The sequence below is a fragment of the Clarias gariepinus genome, chromosome 5 (genome assembly GCF_024256425.1).
Source record: "Clarias gariepinus isolate MV-2021 ecotype Netherlands chromosome 5, CGAR_prim_01v2, whole genome shotgun sequence".
NCBI lineage: Eukaryota > Metazoa > Chordata > Actinopteri > Siluriformes > Clariidae > Clarias > Clarias gariepinus.
Window position 1 is genome coordinate 1832382 of NC_071104.1, and position 14700 is coordinate 1847081.

General features: G+C 44.0%; 7 non-coding genes across 7 annotated transcripts; 6 read left to right on the plus strand and 1 right to left on the minus strand.

Annotated features, from left to right (window-relative positions):
• Window positions 1-292: 292 nt before the first annotated feature.
• Window positions 293-364, plus strand: trnaw-cca (transfer RNA tryptophan (anticodon CCA)). The gene has a single exon. It is a non-coding gene; the product is annotated as a tRNA-Trp (tRNA).
• Window positions 365-2215: 1851 nt separating this feature from the next.
• Window positions 2216-2287, plus strand: trnaw-cca (transfer RNA tryptophan (anticodon CCA)). The gene has a single exon. It is a non-coding gene; the product is annotated as a tRNA-Trp (tRNA).
• A 1851-nt stretch (window positions 2288-4138) lies between these two features.
• trnaw-cca (transfer RNA tryptophan (anticodon CCA)) lies at window positions 4139-4210 on the plus strand. Its single transcript has one exon. It is a non-coding gene; the product is annotated as a tRNA-Trp (tRNA).
• Window positions 4211-9907: 5697 nt separating this feature from the next.
• On the plus strand, window positions 9908-9979 carry trnaw-cca (transfer RNA tryptophan (anticodon CCA)). Its single transcript has one exon. It is a non-coding gene; the product is annotated as a tRNA-Trp (tRNA).
• Window positions 9980-10586: 607 nt separating this feature from the next.
• trnak-uuu (transfer RNA lysine (anticodon UUU)) lies at window positions 10587-10659 on the minus strand. The gene has a single exon. It is a non-coding gene; the product is annotated as a tRNA-Lys (tRNA).
• Window positions 10660-11832: 1173 nt separating this feature from the next.
• On the plus strand, window positions 11833-11904 carry trnaw-cca (transfer RNA tryptophan (anticodon CCA)). Its single transcript has one exon. It is a non-coding gene; the product is annotated as a tRNA-Trp (tRNA).
• Window positions 11905-13756: 1852 nt separating this feature from the next.
• Window positions 13757-13828, plus strand: trnaw-cca (transfer RNA tryptophan (anticodon CCA)). Its single transcript has one exon. It is a non-coding gene; the product is annotated as a tRNA-Trp (tRNA).
• The last annotated feature ends 872 nt before the right edge of the window (window positions 13829-14700 follow it).

Here is a 14700-nt window from a genome sequence, read left to right on the forward strand (position 1 = left end):
TTGTCCCACACTGCTCCATACTCATATGCTTTCCAGTCTATAAGACAAGACTCAGGTCCAAGTTGTCCAAGCTTCACACTCACACACTGAGCTGAGGAGTGCTATTTAATCATGACAAACCCTCTTGATATCCATGGACGTGGGAATCAGACAGGTTATGCAATCAGCTTTTGCTTTGTCCTTTGCACAAAAAAAGCCCTATCCCAGATTCCAGAAGCCTGGAGCAATAGATGACGCGCGTGACTTGTCCTTGAGAGAAAATGTGCTGCCACATGCACTGCTGGCCATGTAGGACCTCGTGGCGCAACGGTAGCGCGTCTGACTCCAGATCAGAAGGTTGCGTGTTCAAATCACGTCGAGGTCATGAGCTGTCTGTGTGTGGCGGCTGGTGTTGCTGGCTTTTCCGAGAAGGTTCGTGGGCAGAATTTTAAATTACATCCAATCCCTAGGATGACCATGCATGTTTGTGTAAACCTCTTGACAAAAGATGACAGCGCTCAGGTAACAGCTCACCGACCTAATTACTAGGCAGACATCCTCAGCCTGCTATAACATGTTTCCCATTCTCGGCCGGCTGTGCGTGCTGAGAAAAGTTAGGGCCTGATAAGGCGTCTTTAGATGCCATCATAATAGAAGATTCAGCTGGTCTGACAGACAGGATCCTAGCTTATCCTAGGTAAGAAATGGAAATGTTTGAAGCTTCAAGTTTCCTTCTAAGGTGAGGGGTTTGTATTTTATTCATCTGTAGATAAGAAAACCTGTGGCAATACCATCTCCTGGTGACCTTCCTGAACATAAGACAATCTCCTAAGAGAAAGTATCCACTAGTAAATTATGGAAATACTTGGCAAGGAGTCAGCAATTTCCAACGTTCTGCTCTTGAGAATTTCTTAATCCAAGCTGGGCCTCTTAATCGCTTTGAACAACTTGCGCCAAACGCTCTTCTTCCTAAGCACCAATAGAAGGTAACGCCTGAACAGGGACTTGAACCCTGGACGCTCAGATTAAAAGTCTGATGCTCTACCGACTGAGCTATCCAGTGTACGAAAAAGGTGCCATCGCTCCCAAAAAGCAGTTTGAGGCATCCTTTCCCAACGCTCGTCCATTGTTTGACACATGTGAAGAAACAAAGCACTTGTGAACCCTTTCAAGTGGTGAGGTTGGCCACCAGAATTTTAAACCTTCACACTGGCTGATAACATGTCCCAGTATTTAAGCCGAGATCAATCGAACCGTTAAGATTTTTGTTTAACTGCCATGTTTTCAACATTTCGTTCCCTAACAAGAGGATTCTGACCATCACATCCAGTGAAAGTTGTTACCAGGATCACTCTTCTGAACAGCCCTGCCTCTAAAGTCTTATCTAGGATAAGTGAATGTCTTATATGCCTATGGTATGTGAATAACTTTAAAGAGATCAGCATTATCGACGAAGGTTGGCCTTCTAGACAAGGAGACCACATGACTCATTTTCAAGTCTACTTTATTTACAAACATGGACTAAAGCCATGGACCCTGAGATCAAAATACCAGTGCGCTATCGACTGAGAAATACAACCAACTCGGTCAAGATTGGTTTGCAGTCGACACCGTTCATTACATTTTCAACAGTTTTGCACACACACTTTTCCAGCATACTTCCCTGATCAAATGGATCGTCCACTCTGGACCAGACAAAGACATCCGCATCGGCTTTCAGCAATTTATCACTGTATGCTTTCATAGAAAACAGGCACAAGGGAGCTTTCAGTGATGTATTTTCATATATACATATAGATATATTTATATACGTTGAAGTCCAGTGTGTAGTGCAATCTTGGGCATTCGTGACTCCGTGTAACTCGGAAGATGGAGATTAATACCACCTTTGCCACTGAATGCCCATCATCTGACACAAAGACTGTTGTGAAATAATCCCAAAGATTGTCCCACACTGCTCCATACTCATATGCTTTCCAGTCTATAAGACAAGACTCAGGTCCAAGTTGTCCAAGCTCCACACTCACACACTGAGCTGAGGAGTGCTATTTGATCATGAAAAACCCCTCTTGATATCCATGGACGGGGAATCAGACAGGTTATGCAATCAGCTTTTGCTTTGTCCTTTGCACAAAAAAAGCCCTATCCCAGATTCCAGAAGCCTGGAGCAATAGATGACGCGCGTGACTTGTCCTTGAGAGAAAATGTGCTGCCACATGCACTGCTGGCCATGTAGGACCTTGTGGCGCAACGGTAGCGCGTCTGACTCCAGATCAGAAGGTTGCGTGTTCAAATCACGTCGAGGTCATGAGCTGTCTGTGTGTGGCGGCTGGTGTTGCTGGCTTTTCCGAGAAGGTTCGTGGGCAGAATTTTAAATTACATCCAATCCCTAGGATGACCATGCATGTTTGTGTAAACCTCTTGACAAAAGATGACAGCGCTCAGGTAACAGCTCACCGACCTAATTACTAGGCAGACATCCTCAGCCTGCTATAACATGTTTCCCATTCTCGGCCGGCTGTGCGTGCTGAGAAAATTTAGGGCCTGATAAGGCGTCTTTAGATGCCATCATAATAGAAGATTCAGCTGGTCTGACAGACAGGATCCTAGCTTATCCTAGGTAAGAAATGGAAATGTATTAAGCTTCAAGTTTCCTTCTAAGGTGAGGGGTTTGTATTTTATTCATCTGTAGATAAGAAAACCTGTGGCAATACCATCTCCTGGTGACCTTCCTGAACATAAGACAATCTCCTAAGAGAAAGTATCCACTGGTAAATTATGGAAATACTTGGCAAGGAGTCAGCAATTTCCAACTTTCTGCTCTTGAGAATTTCTTAATCCAAGCTGGGCCTCTTAATCGCTTTGAACAACTTGCGCCAAACGCTCTTCTTTCTAAGCACCAATAGAAGGTAACGCCTGAACAGAGACTTGAACCCTGGACGCTCAGATTAAAAGTCTGATGCTCTACCGACTGAGCTATCCAGGGTACGAAAAAGGTGCCATTGCTCCCAAAAAGCAGTTTGAGGCATCCTTTCCCAACGCTCGTCCATTGTTTGACACATGTGAAGAAACAAAGCACTTGTGAACCCTTTCAAGTGGTGAGGTTGGCCACCAGAATTTTAAACCTTCACACTGGCTGATAACATGTCCCAGTATTTAAGCCGAGATCAATCGAACCGTTAAGATTTTTGTTTAACTGCCATGTTTTCAACATTTCGTTCCCTAACAAGAGGATTCTGACCATCACATCCAGTGAAAGTTGTTACCAGGATCACTCTTCTGAACAGCCCTGCCTCTAAAGTCTTATCTAGGATAAGTGAATGTCTTATATGCCTATGGTATGTGAATAACTTTAAAGAGATCAGCATTATCGACGAAGGTTGGCCTTCTAGACAAGGAGACCACATGACTCATTTTCAAGTCTACTTTATTTACAAACATGGACTAAAGCCATGGACCCTGAGATCAAAAGACCAGTGCGCTATCGACTGAGAAATACAACCAACTCGGTCAAGATTGGTTTGCAGTCGACACTGTTCATTACATTTTCAACAGTTTTGCACACACACTTTTCCAGCATACTTCCCTGATCAAATGGATCGTCCACTCTGGACCAGACAAAGACATCCGCATCGGCTTTCAGCAATTTATCACTGTATGCTTTCATAGAAAACGGGCACAAGGGAGCTTTCAGTGATGTATTTTCATATATACATATAGATATATTTATATACGTTGAAGTCCAGGGTGTAGTGCAATCTTGGGCATTCGTGGCTCCGTGTAACTCGGAAGATGGAGATTAATACCACCTTTGCCACTGAATGCCCATCATTTGACACAAAGACTGTTGTGAAATAATCCCAAAGATTGTCCCACACTGCTCCATACTCATATGCTTTCCAGTCTATAAGACAAGACTCAGGTCCAAGTTGTCCAAGCTTCACACTCACACACTGAGCTGAGGAGTGCTATTTGATCATGAAAAACCCTCTTGATATCCATGGACGGGGGATTCAGACAGGTTATGCAATCAGCTTTTGCTTTGTCCTTTGCACAAAAAAAGCCCTATCCCAGATTCCAGAAGCCTGGAGCAATAGATGACGGGCGTGACTTGTCCTTGAGAGAAAATGTGCTGCCACATGCACTGCTGGCCATGTAGGACCTCGTGGCGCAACGGTAGCGAGTCTGACTCCAGATCAGAAGGTTGCGTGTTCAAATCACGTCGAGGTCATGAGCTGTCTGTGTGTGGCGGCTGGTGTTGCTGGCTTTTCCGAGAAGGTTTGTGGGCAGAATTTTTAATTACATCCAATCCCTAGGATGACCATGCATGCTTGTGTCAACCTCTTGACAAAAGATGACAGCGCTCAGGTAACAGCTCACCGACCTAATTACTAGGCAGACATCCTCAGCCTGCTATAACATGTTTCCCATTCTCGGCCGGCTGTGCGTGCTGAGAAAATTTAGGGCCTGATAAGGCGTCTTTAGATGCCATCATAATAGAAGATTCAGCTGGTCTGACAGACAGGATCCTAGCTTATCCTAGGTAAGAAATGGAAATGTATTAAGCTTCAAGTTTCCTTCTAAGGTGAGGGGTTTGTATTTTATTCATCTGTAGATAAGAAAACCTGTGGCAATACCATCTCCTGGTGACCTTCCTGAACATAAGACAATCTCCTAAGAGAAAGTATCCACTGGTAAATTATGGAAATACTTGGCAAGGAGTCAGCAATTTCCAACTTTCTGCTCTTGAGAATTTCTTAATCCAAGCTGGGCCTCTTAATCGCTTTGAACAACTTGCGCCAAACGCTCTTCTTTCTAAGCACCAATAGAAGGTAACGCCTGAACAGAGACTTGAACCCTGGACGCTCAGATTAAAAGTCTGATGCTCTACCGACTGAGCTATCCAGGGTACGAAAAAGGTGCCATTGCTCCCAAAAAGCAGTTTGAGGCATCCTTTCCCAACGCTCGTCCATTGTTTGATACATGTGAAGAAACAAAGCACTTGTGAACCCTTTCAAGTGGTGAGGTTGGCCACCAGAATTTTAAACCTTCACACTGGCTGATAACATGTCCCAGTATTTAAGCCGAGATCAATCGAACCGTTAAGATTTTTGTTTAACTGCCATGTTTTCAACATTTCGTTCCCTAACAAGAGGATTCTGACCATCACATCCAGTGAAAGTTGTTACCAGGATCACTCTTCTGAACAGCCCTGCCTCTAAAGTCTTATCTAGGATAAGTGAATGTCTTATATGCCTATGGTATGTGAATAACTTTAAAGAGATCAGCATTATCGACGAAGGTTGGCCTTCTAGACAAGGAGACCACATGACTCATTTTCAAGTCTACTTTATTTACAAACATGGACTAAAGCCATGGACCCTGAGATCAAAAGACCAGTGCGCTATCGACTGAGAAATACAACCAACTCGGTCAAGATTGGTTTGCAGTCGACACTGTTCATTACATTTTCAACAGTTTTGCACACACACTTTTCCAGCATACTTCCCTGATCAAATGGATCGTCCACTCTGGACCAGACAAAGACATCCGCATCGGCTTTCAGCAATTTATCACTGTATGCTTTCATAGAAAACGGGCACAAGGGGGCTTTCAGTGATGTATTTTCATATATACATATAGATATATTTATATACGTTGAAGTCCAGTGTGTAGTGCAATCTTGGGCATTCGTGGCTCCGTGTAACTCGGAAGATGGAGATTAATACCACCTTTGCCACTGAATGCCCATCATCTGACACAAAGACTGTTGTGAAATAATCCCAAAGATTGTCCCACACTGCTCCATACTCATATGCTTTCCAGTCTATAAGACAAGACTCAGGTCCAAGTTGTCCAAGCTTCACACTCACACACTGAGCTGAGGAGTGCTATTTGATCATGAAAAACCCTCTTGATATCCATGGACGGGGGATTCAGACAGGTTATGCAATCAGCTTTTGCTTTGTCCTTTGCACAAAAAAAGCCCTATCCCAGATTCCAGAAGCCTGGAGCAATAGATGACGGGCGTGACTTGTCCTTGAGAGAAAATGTGCTGCCACATGCACTGCTGGCCATGTAGGACCTCGTGGCGCAACGGTAGCGAGTCTGACTCCAGATCCGAAGGTTGCGTGTTCAAATCACTTCGAGGTCATGAGCTGTCTGTGTGTGGCGGCTGGTGTTGCTGGCTTTTCCGAGAAGGTTCGTGGGCAGAATTTTAAATTACATCCAATCCCTAGGATGACCATGCATGTTTGTGTAAACCTCTTGACAAAAGATGACAGCGCTCACGTAACAGCTCACCGACCTAATTACTAGGCAGACATCCTCAGCCTGCTATAACATGTTTCCCATTCTCGGCCGGGTGTGCGTGCTGAGAAAAGTTAGGGCCTGATAAGGCGTCTTTAGATGCCATCATAATAGAAGATTCAGCTGGTCTGACAGACAGGATCCTAGCTTATCCTAGGTAAGAAATGGAAATGTTTGAAGCTTCAAGTTTCCTTCTAAGGTGAGGGGTTTGTATTTTATTCATCTGTAGATAAGAAAACCTGTGGCAATACCATCTCCTGGTGACCTTCCTGAACATAAGACAATCTCCTAAGAGAAAGTATCCACTGGTAAATTATGGAAATACTTGGCAAGGAGTCAGCAATTTCCAACTTTCTGCTCTTGAGAATTTCTTAATCCAAGCTGGGCCTCTTAATCGCTTTGAACAACTTGCGTCAAACGCTCTTCTTCCTAAGCACCAATAGAAGGTTACGCTTGAACAGGGACTTGAACCCTGGACGCTCAGATTAAAAGTCTGATGCTCTACCGACTGAGCTATCCAGTGTACGAAAAAGGTGCCATCGCTCCCAAAAAGCAGTTTGAGGCATCCTTTCCCAACGCTCGTCCATTGTTTGACACATGTGAAGAAACAAAGCACTTGTGAACCCTTTCAAGTGGTGAGGTTGGCCACCAGAATTTTAAACCTTCACACTGGCTGATAACATGTCCCAGTATTTAAGCCGAGATCAATCGAACCGTTAAGATTTTTGTTTAACTGCCATGTTTTCAACATTTCGTTCCCTAACAAGAGGATTCTGACCATCACATCCAGTGAAAGTTGTTACCAGGATCACTCTTCTGAACAGCCCTGCCTCTAAAGTCTTATCTAGGATAAGTGAATGTCTTATATGCCTATGGTATGTGAATAACTTTAAAGAGATCAGCATTATCGACGAAGGTTGGCCTTCTAGACAAGGAGACCACATGACTCATTTTCAAGTCTACTTTATTTACAAACATGGACTAAAGCCATGGACCCTGAGATCAAAATACCAGTGCGCTATCGACTGAGAAATACAACCAACTCGGTCAAGATTGGTTTGCAGTCGACACCGTTCATTACATTTTCAACAGTTTTGCACACACACTTTTCCAGCATACTTCCCTGATCAAATGGATCGTCCACTCTGGACCAGACAAAGACATCCGCATCGGCTTTCAGCAATTTATCACTGTATGCTTTCATAGAAAACAGGCACAAGGGAGCTTTCAGTGATGTATTTTCATATATACATATAGATATATTTATATACGTTGAAGTCCAGTGTGTAGTGCAATCTTGGGCATTCGTGACTCCGTGTAACTCGGAAGATGGAGATTAATACCACCTTTGCCACTGAATGCCCATCATCTGACACAAAGACTGTTGTGAAATAATCCCAAAGATTGTCCCACACTGCTCCATACTCATATGCTTTCCAGTCTATAAGACAAGACTCAGGTCCAAGTTGTCCAAGCTCCACACTCACACACTGAGCTGAGGAGTGCTATTTGATCATGAAAAACCCTCTTGATATCCATGGACGGGGGAATCAGACAGGTTATGCAATCAGCTTTTGCTTTGTCCTTTGCACAAAAAAAGTCCTATCCCAGATTCCAGAAGCCTGGAGCAATAGATGACGCGCGTGACTTGTCCTTGAGAGAAAATGTGCTGCCACATGCACTGCTGGCCATGTAGGACCTCGTGGCGCAACGGTAGCGAGTCTGACTCCAGATCAGAAGGTTGCGTGTTCAAATCACTTCGAGGTCATGAGCTGTTTGTGTGTGGCGGCTGGTGTTGCTCGCTTTTCCGAGAAGGTTCGTGGGCAGAATTTTAAATTACATCCAATCCCTAGGATGACCATGCATGCTTGTGTCAACCTCTTGACAAAAGATGACAGCGCTCAGGTAACAGCTCACCGACCTAATTACTAGGCAGACATCCTCAGCCTGCTATAACATGTTTCCCATTCTCGGCCGGCTGTGCGTGCTGAGAAAATTTAGGGCCTGATAAGGCGTCTTTAGTTGCCATCATAATAGAAGATTCAGCTGGTCTGACAGACAGGATCCTAGCTTATCCTAGGTAAGAAATGGAAATGTTCGAAGCTTCAAGTTTCCTGCTAAGGTGAGGGGTTTGTATTTTATTCATCTGTAGATAAGAAGACCTGTGGCAATACCATCTCCTGGTGACCTTCCTGAACATAAGACAATCTCCTAAGAGAAAGTATCCACTGGTAAATTATGGAAATACTTGGCAAGGAGTCAGCAATTTCCAACTTTCTGCTCTTGAGAATTTCTTAATCCAAGCTGGGCCTCTTAATCGCTTTGAACAACTTGCGCCAAACGCTCTTCTTCCTAAGCACCAATAGAAGGTAACGCCTGAACAGAGACTTGAACCCTGGACGCTCAGATTAAAAGTCTGATGCTCTACCGACTGAGCTATCCAGTGTACGAAAAAGGTGCCATCGCTCCCAAAAAGCAGTTTGAGGCATCCTTTCCCAACGCTCGTCCATTGTTTGACACATGTGAAGAAACAAAGCACTTGTGAACCCTTTCAAGTGGTGAGGTTGGCCACCAGAATTTTAAACCTTCACACTGGCTGATAACATGTCCCAGTATTTAAGCCGAGATCAATCGAACCGTTAAGATTTTTGTTTAACTGCCATGTTTTCAACATTTCGTTCCCTAACAAGAGGATTCTGACCATCACATCCAGTGAAAGTTGTTACCAGGATCACTCTTCTGAACAGCCCTGCCTCTAAAGTCTTATCTAGGATAAGTGAATGTCTTATATGCCTATGGTATGTGAATAACTTTAAAGAGATCAGCATTATCGACGAAGGTTGGCCTTCTAGACAAGGAGACCACATGACTCATTTTCAAGTCTACTTTATTTACAAACATGGACTAAAGCCATGGACCCTGAGATCAAAATACCAGTGCGCTATCGACTGAGAAATACAACCAACTCGGTCAAGATTGGTTTGCAGTCGACACCGTTCATTACATTTTCAACAGTTTTGCACACACACTTTTCCAGCATACTTCCCTGATCAAATGGATCGTCCACTCTGGACCAGACAAAGACATCCGCATCGGCTTTCAGCAATTTATCACTGTATGCTTTCATAGAAAACGGGCACAAGGGAGCTTTCAGTGATGTATTTTCATATATACATATAGATATATTTATATACGTTGAAGTCCAGTGTGTAGTGCAATCTTGGGCATTCGTGACTCCGTGTAACTCGGAAGATGGAGATTAATACCACCTTTGCCACTGAATGCCCATCATCTGACACAAAGACTGTTGTGAAATAATCCCAAAGATTGTCCCACACTGCTCCATACTCATATGCTTTCCAGTCTATAAGACAAGACTCAGGTCCAAGTTGTCCAAGCTCCACACTCACACACTGAGCTGAGGAGTGCTATTTGATCATAAAAAACCCTCTTGATATCCATGGACGGGGGAATCAGACAGGTTATGCAATCAGCTTTTGCTTTGTCCTTTGCACAAAAAAAGCCCTATCCCAGATTCCAGAAGCCTGGAGCAATAGATGACGCGCGTGACTTGTCCTTGAGAGAAAATGTGCTGCCACATGCACTGCTGGCCATGTAGGACCTCGTGGCGCAACGGTAGCGCGTCTGACTCCAGATCAGAAGGTTGCGTGTTCAAATCACGTCGAGGTCATGAGCTGTCTGTGTGTGTGGCGGCTGGTGTTGCTGGCTTTTCCGAGAAGGTTTGTGGGCAGAATTTTTAATTACATCCAATCCCTAGGATGACCATGCATGCTTGTGTCAACCTCTTGACAAAAGATGACAGCGCTCAGGTAACAGCTCACCGACCTAATTACTAGGCAGACATCCTCAGCCTGCTATAACATGTTTCCCATTCTCGGCCGGCTGTGCGTGCTGAGAAAATTTAGGGCCTGATAAGGCGTCTTTAGATGCCATCATAATAGAAGATTCAGCTGGTCTGACAGACAGGATCCTAGCTTATCCTAGATAAGAAATGGAAATGTTTGAAGCTTCAAGTTTCCTTCTAAGGTGAGGGGTTTGTATTTTATTCATCTGTAGATAAGAAAACCTGTGGCAATACCATCTCCTGGTGACCTTCCTGAACATAAGACAATCTCCTAAGAGAAAGTATCCACTGGTAAATTATGGAAATACTTGGCAAGGAGTCAGCAATTTCCAACTTTCTGCTCTTGAGAATTTCTTAATCCAAGCTGGGCCTCTTAATCGCTTTAAACAACTTGCGTCAAACGCTCTTCTTCCTAAGCACCAATAGAAGGTAACGCCTGAACAGGGACTTGAACCCTGGACCCTCAGATTAAAAGTCTGATGCTCTACCGACTGAGCTATCCAGGGTACGAAAAAGGTGCCATCGCTCCCAAAAAGCAGTTTGAGGCATCCTTTCCCAAAGCTCATCTATTGTTTGACACATGTGAAGAAACAAAGCACTTGTGAACCCTTTCAAGTGGTGAGGTTGGCCACCAGAACTTTAAACCTTCACACTGGCTGATAACATGTCCCAGTATTTAAGCCGAGATCAATCGAACCGTTAAGATTTTTGTTTAACTGCCATGTTTTCAACATTTCGTTCCCTAACAAGAGGATTCTGACCATCACATCCAGTGAAAGTTGTAACCAGGATTACTCTTCTGAACAGCCCTGCCTCTAAAGTCTTATCTAGGATAAGTGAATGTCTTATATGCCTATGGTATGTGAATAACTTTAAAGAGATCAGCATTATCGACGAAGGTTGGCCTTCTAGACAAGGAGACCACATGACTCATTTTCAAGTTTACTTTATTTACAAACATGGACTAAAGCCATGGACCCTGAGATCAAAAGACCAGTGCACTCTCGACTGAGAAATACAACCAACTCGGTCAAGATTGGTTTGCAGTCGACACTGTTCATTACATTTTCAACAGTTTTGCACACACACTTTTCCAGCATACTCCCCTGATCAAATGGATCGTCCACTCTGGACCAGACAAAGACATCCGCATCGGCTTTCAGCAATTTATCACTGTATGCTTTCAAAGAAAACGGGCACAAGGGAGCTTTCAGTGATGTATTTTCATATATACATATAGATATATTTATATACGTTGAAGTCCAGTGTGTAGTGCAATCTTGGGCATTCGTGGCTCCGTGTAACTCGGAAGATGGAGATTAATACCACCTTTGCCACTGAATGCCCATCATTTGACACAAAGACTGTTGTGAAATAATCCCAAAGATTGTCCCACACTGCTCCATACTCATATGCTTTCCAGTCTATAAGACAAGACTCAGGTCCAAGTTGTCCAAGCTTCACACTCACACACTGAGCTGAGGAGTGCTATTTGATCATGAAAAACCCTCTTGATATCCATGGACGGGGGAATCAGACAGGTTATGCAATCAGCTTTTGCTTTGTCCTTTGCACAAAAAAAGCCCTATCCCAGATTCCAGAAGCCTGGAGCAATAGATGACGCGCGTGACTTGTCCTTGAGAGAAAATGTGCTGCCACATGCACTGCTGGCCATGTAGGACCTCGTGGTGCAACGGTAGCGCGTCTGACTCCAGATCAGAAGGTTGCGTGTTCAAATCACGTCGAGGTCATGAGCTGTCTGTGTGTGGCGGCTGGTGTTGCTGGCTTTTCCGAGAAGGTTCGTGGGCAGAATTTTAAATTACATCCAATCCCTAGGATCACCATGCATGTTTGTGTCAACCTCTTGACAAATAATGACAGCGCTCAGGTAACAGCTCACGGACCTAATTACTAGGCAGACATCCTCATCCTGCTATAAACATGTTTCCCATTCTCGGCCGGTTGTGCGTGCTAGGAAAAGTTAGGGCCTGATAAAGTGTCTTTAGATGCCATCATAATAGAAGATTCAGCTGGTCTGACAGACAGGATCCTAGCTTATCCTAGGTAAGAAATGAAAATGTTTGAAGCTTCAAGTTTCCTTCTAAGGTGAGGGGTTTGTATTTTATTCATCTGTAGATAAGAAGACCTGTGGCAATACCATCTCCTGGTGACCTTCCTGAACATAAGACAATCTCCTAAGAGAAAGTATTCACTGGTAAATTATGGAAATACTTGGCAAGGAGTCAGCAATTTCCAACGTTCTGCTCTTGAGAATTTCTTAATCCAAGCTGGGCCTCTTAATCACTTTGAACAACTTGCGCCAAACGCTCTTCTTCCTAAGCACCAATAGAAGGTAACGCCTGAACAGGGACTTGAACCCTGGACGCTCAGATTAAAAGTCTGATGCTCTACCGACTGAGCTATCCAGGGTACGAAAAAGGTGCCATCGCTCCCAAAAAGCAGTTTGAGGCATCCTTTCCCAACGCTCGTCCATTGTTTGACACATGTGAAGAAACAAAGCACTTGTGAACCCTTTCAAGTGGTGAGGTTGGCCACCAGAATTTTAAACCTTCACACTGGCTGATAACATGTCCCAGTATTTAAGCCGAGATCAATCGAACCGTTAAGATTTTTGTTTAACTGCCATGTTTTCAACATTTCGTTCCCTAACAAGAGGATTCTGACCATCACATCCAGTGAAAGTTGTTACCAGGATCACTCTTCTGAACAGCCCTGCCTCTAAAGTCTTATCTAGGATAAGTGAATGTCTTATATGCCTATGGTATGTGAATAACTTTAAAGAGATCAGCATTATCGACGAAGGTTGGCCTTCTAGACAAGGAGACCACATGACTCATTTTCAAGTCTACTTTATTTACAAACATGGACTAAAGCCATGGACCCTGAGATCAAAATACCAGTGCGCTATCGACTGAGAAATACAACCAACTCGGTCAAGATTGGTTTGCAGTCGACACCGTTCATTACATTTTCAAGAGTTTCGCACACACACTTTTCCAGCATACTTCCCTGATCAAATGGATCGTCCACTCTGGACCAGACAAAGACATCCGCATCGGCTTTCAGCAATTTATCACTGTATGCTTTCATAGAAAACAGGCACAAGGGAGCTTTCAGTGATGTATTTTCATATATACATATAGATATATTTATATACGTTGAAGTCCAGTGTGTAGTGCAATCTTGGGCATTCGTGACTCCGTGTAACTCGGAAGATGGAGATTAATACCACCTTTGCCACTGAATGCCCATCATCTGACACAAAGACTGTTGTGAAATAATCCCAAAGATTGTCCCACACTGCTCCATACTCATATGCTTTCCAGTCTATAAGACAAGACTCAGGTCCAAGTTGTCCAAGCTCCACACTCACACACTGAGCTGAGGAGTGCTATTTGATCATGAAAAACCCTCTTGATATCCATGGACGGGGGAATCAGACAGGTTATGCAATCAGCTTTTGCTTTGTCCTTTGCACAAAAAAAGCCCTATCCCAGATTCCAGAAGCCTGGAGCAAGAGATGATGCGCGTGACTTGTCCTTGAGAGAAAATGTGCTGCCACATGCACTGCTGGCCATGTAGGACCTCGTGGCGCAACGGTAGCGCGTCTGACTCCAGATCAGAAGGTTGCGTGTTCAAATCATGTCGAGGTCATGAGCTGTCTGTCTGTGTGTGGCGGCTGGTGTTGCTGGCTTTTCCGAGAAGGTTTGTGGGCAGAATTTTTAATTACATCCAATCCCTAGGATGACCATGCATGCTTGTGTCAACCTCTTGACAAAAGATGACAGCGCTCAGGTAACAGCTCACCGACCTAATTACTAGGCAGACATCCTCAGCCTGCTATAACATGTTTCCCATTCTCGGCCGGCTGTGCGTGCTGAGAAAATTTAGGGCCTGATAAGGCGTCTTTAGTTGCCATCATAATAGAAGATTCAGCTGGTCTGACAGACAGGATCCTAGCTTATCCTAGGTAAGAAATGGAAATGTTCGAAGCTTCAAGTTTCCTGCTAAGGTGAGGGGTTTGTATTTTATTCATCTGTAGATAAGAAGACCTGTGGCAATACCATCTCCTGGTGACCTTCCTGAACATAAGACAATCTCCTAAGAGAAAGTATCCACTGGTAAATTATGGAAATACTTGGCAAGGAGTCAGCAATTTCCAACGTTCTGCTCTTGAGAATTTCTTAATCCAAGCTGGGCCTCTTAATTGCTTTGAACAACTTGCGCCAAACGCTCTTCTTCCTAAGCACCAATAGAAGGTAACGCCTGAACAGGGACTTGAACCCCGAACCCTCAGATTAAAAGTCTGATGCTCTACCGACTGAGCTATCCAGTGTACGAAAAAGGTGCCATCGCTCCCAAAAAGCAGTTTGAGGCATCCTTTCCCAACGCTCGTCCATTGTTTGACACATGTGAAGAAACAAAGCACTTGTGAACCCTTTCAAGTGGTGAGGTTGGCCACCAGAATTTTAAACCTTCACACTGGCTGATAACATGTCCCAGTATTTAAGCCGAGATCAATCGAA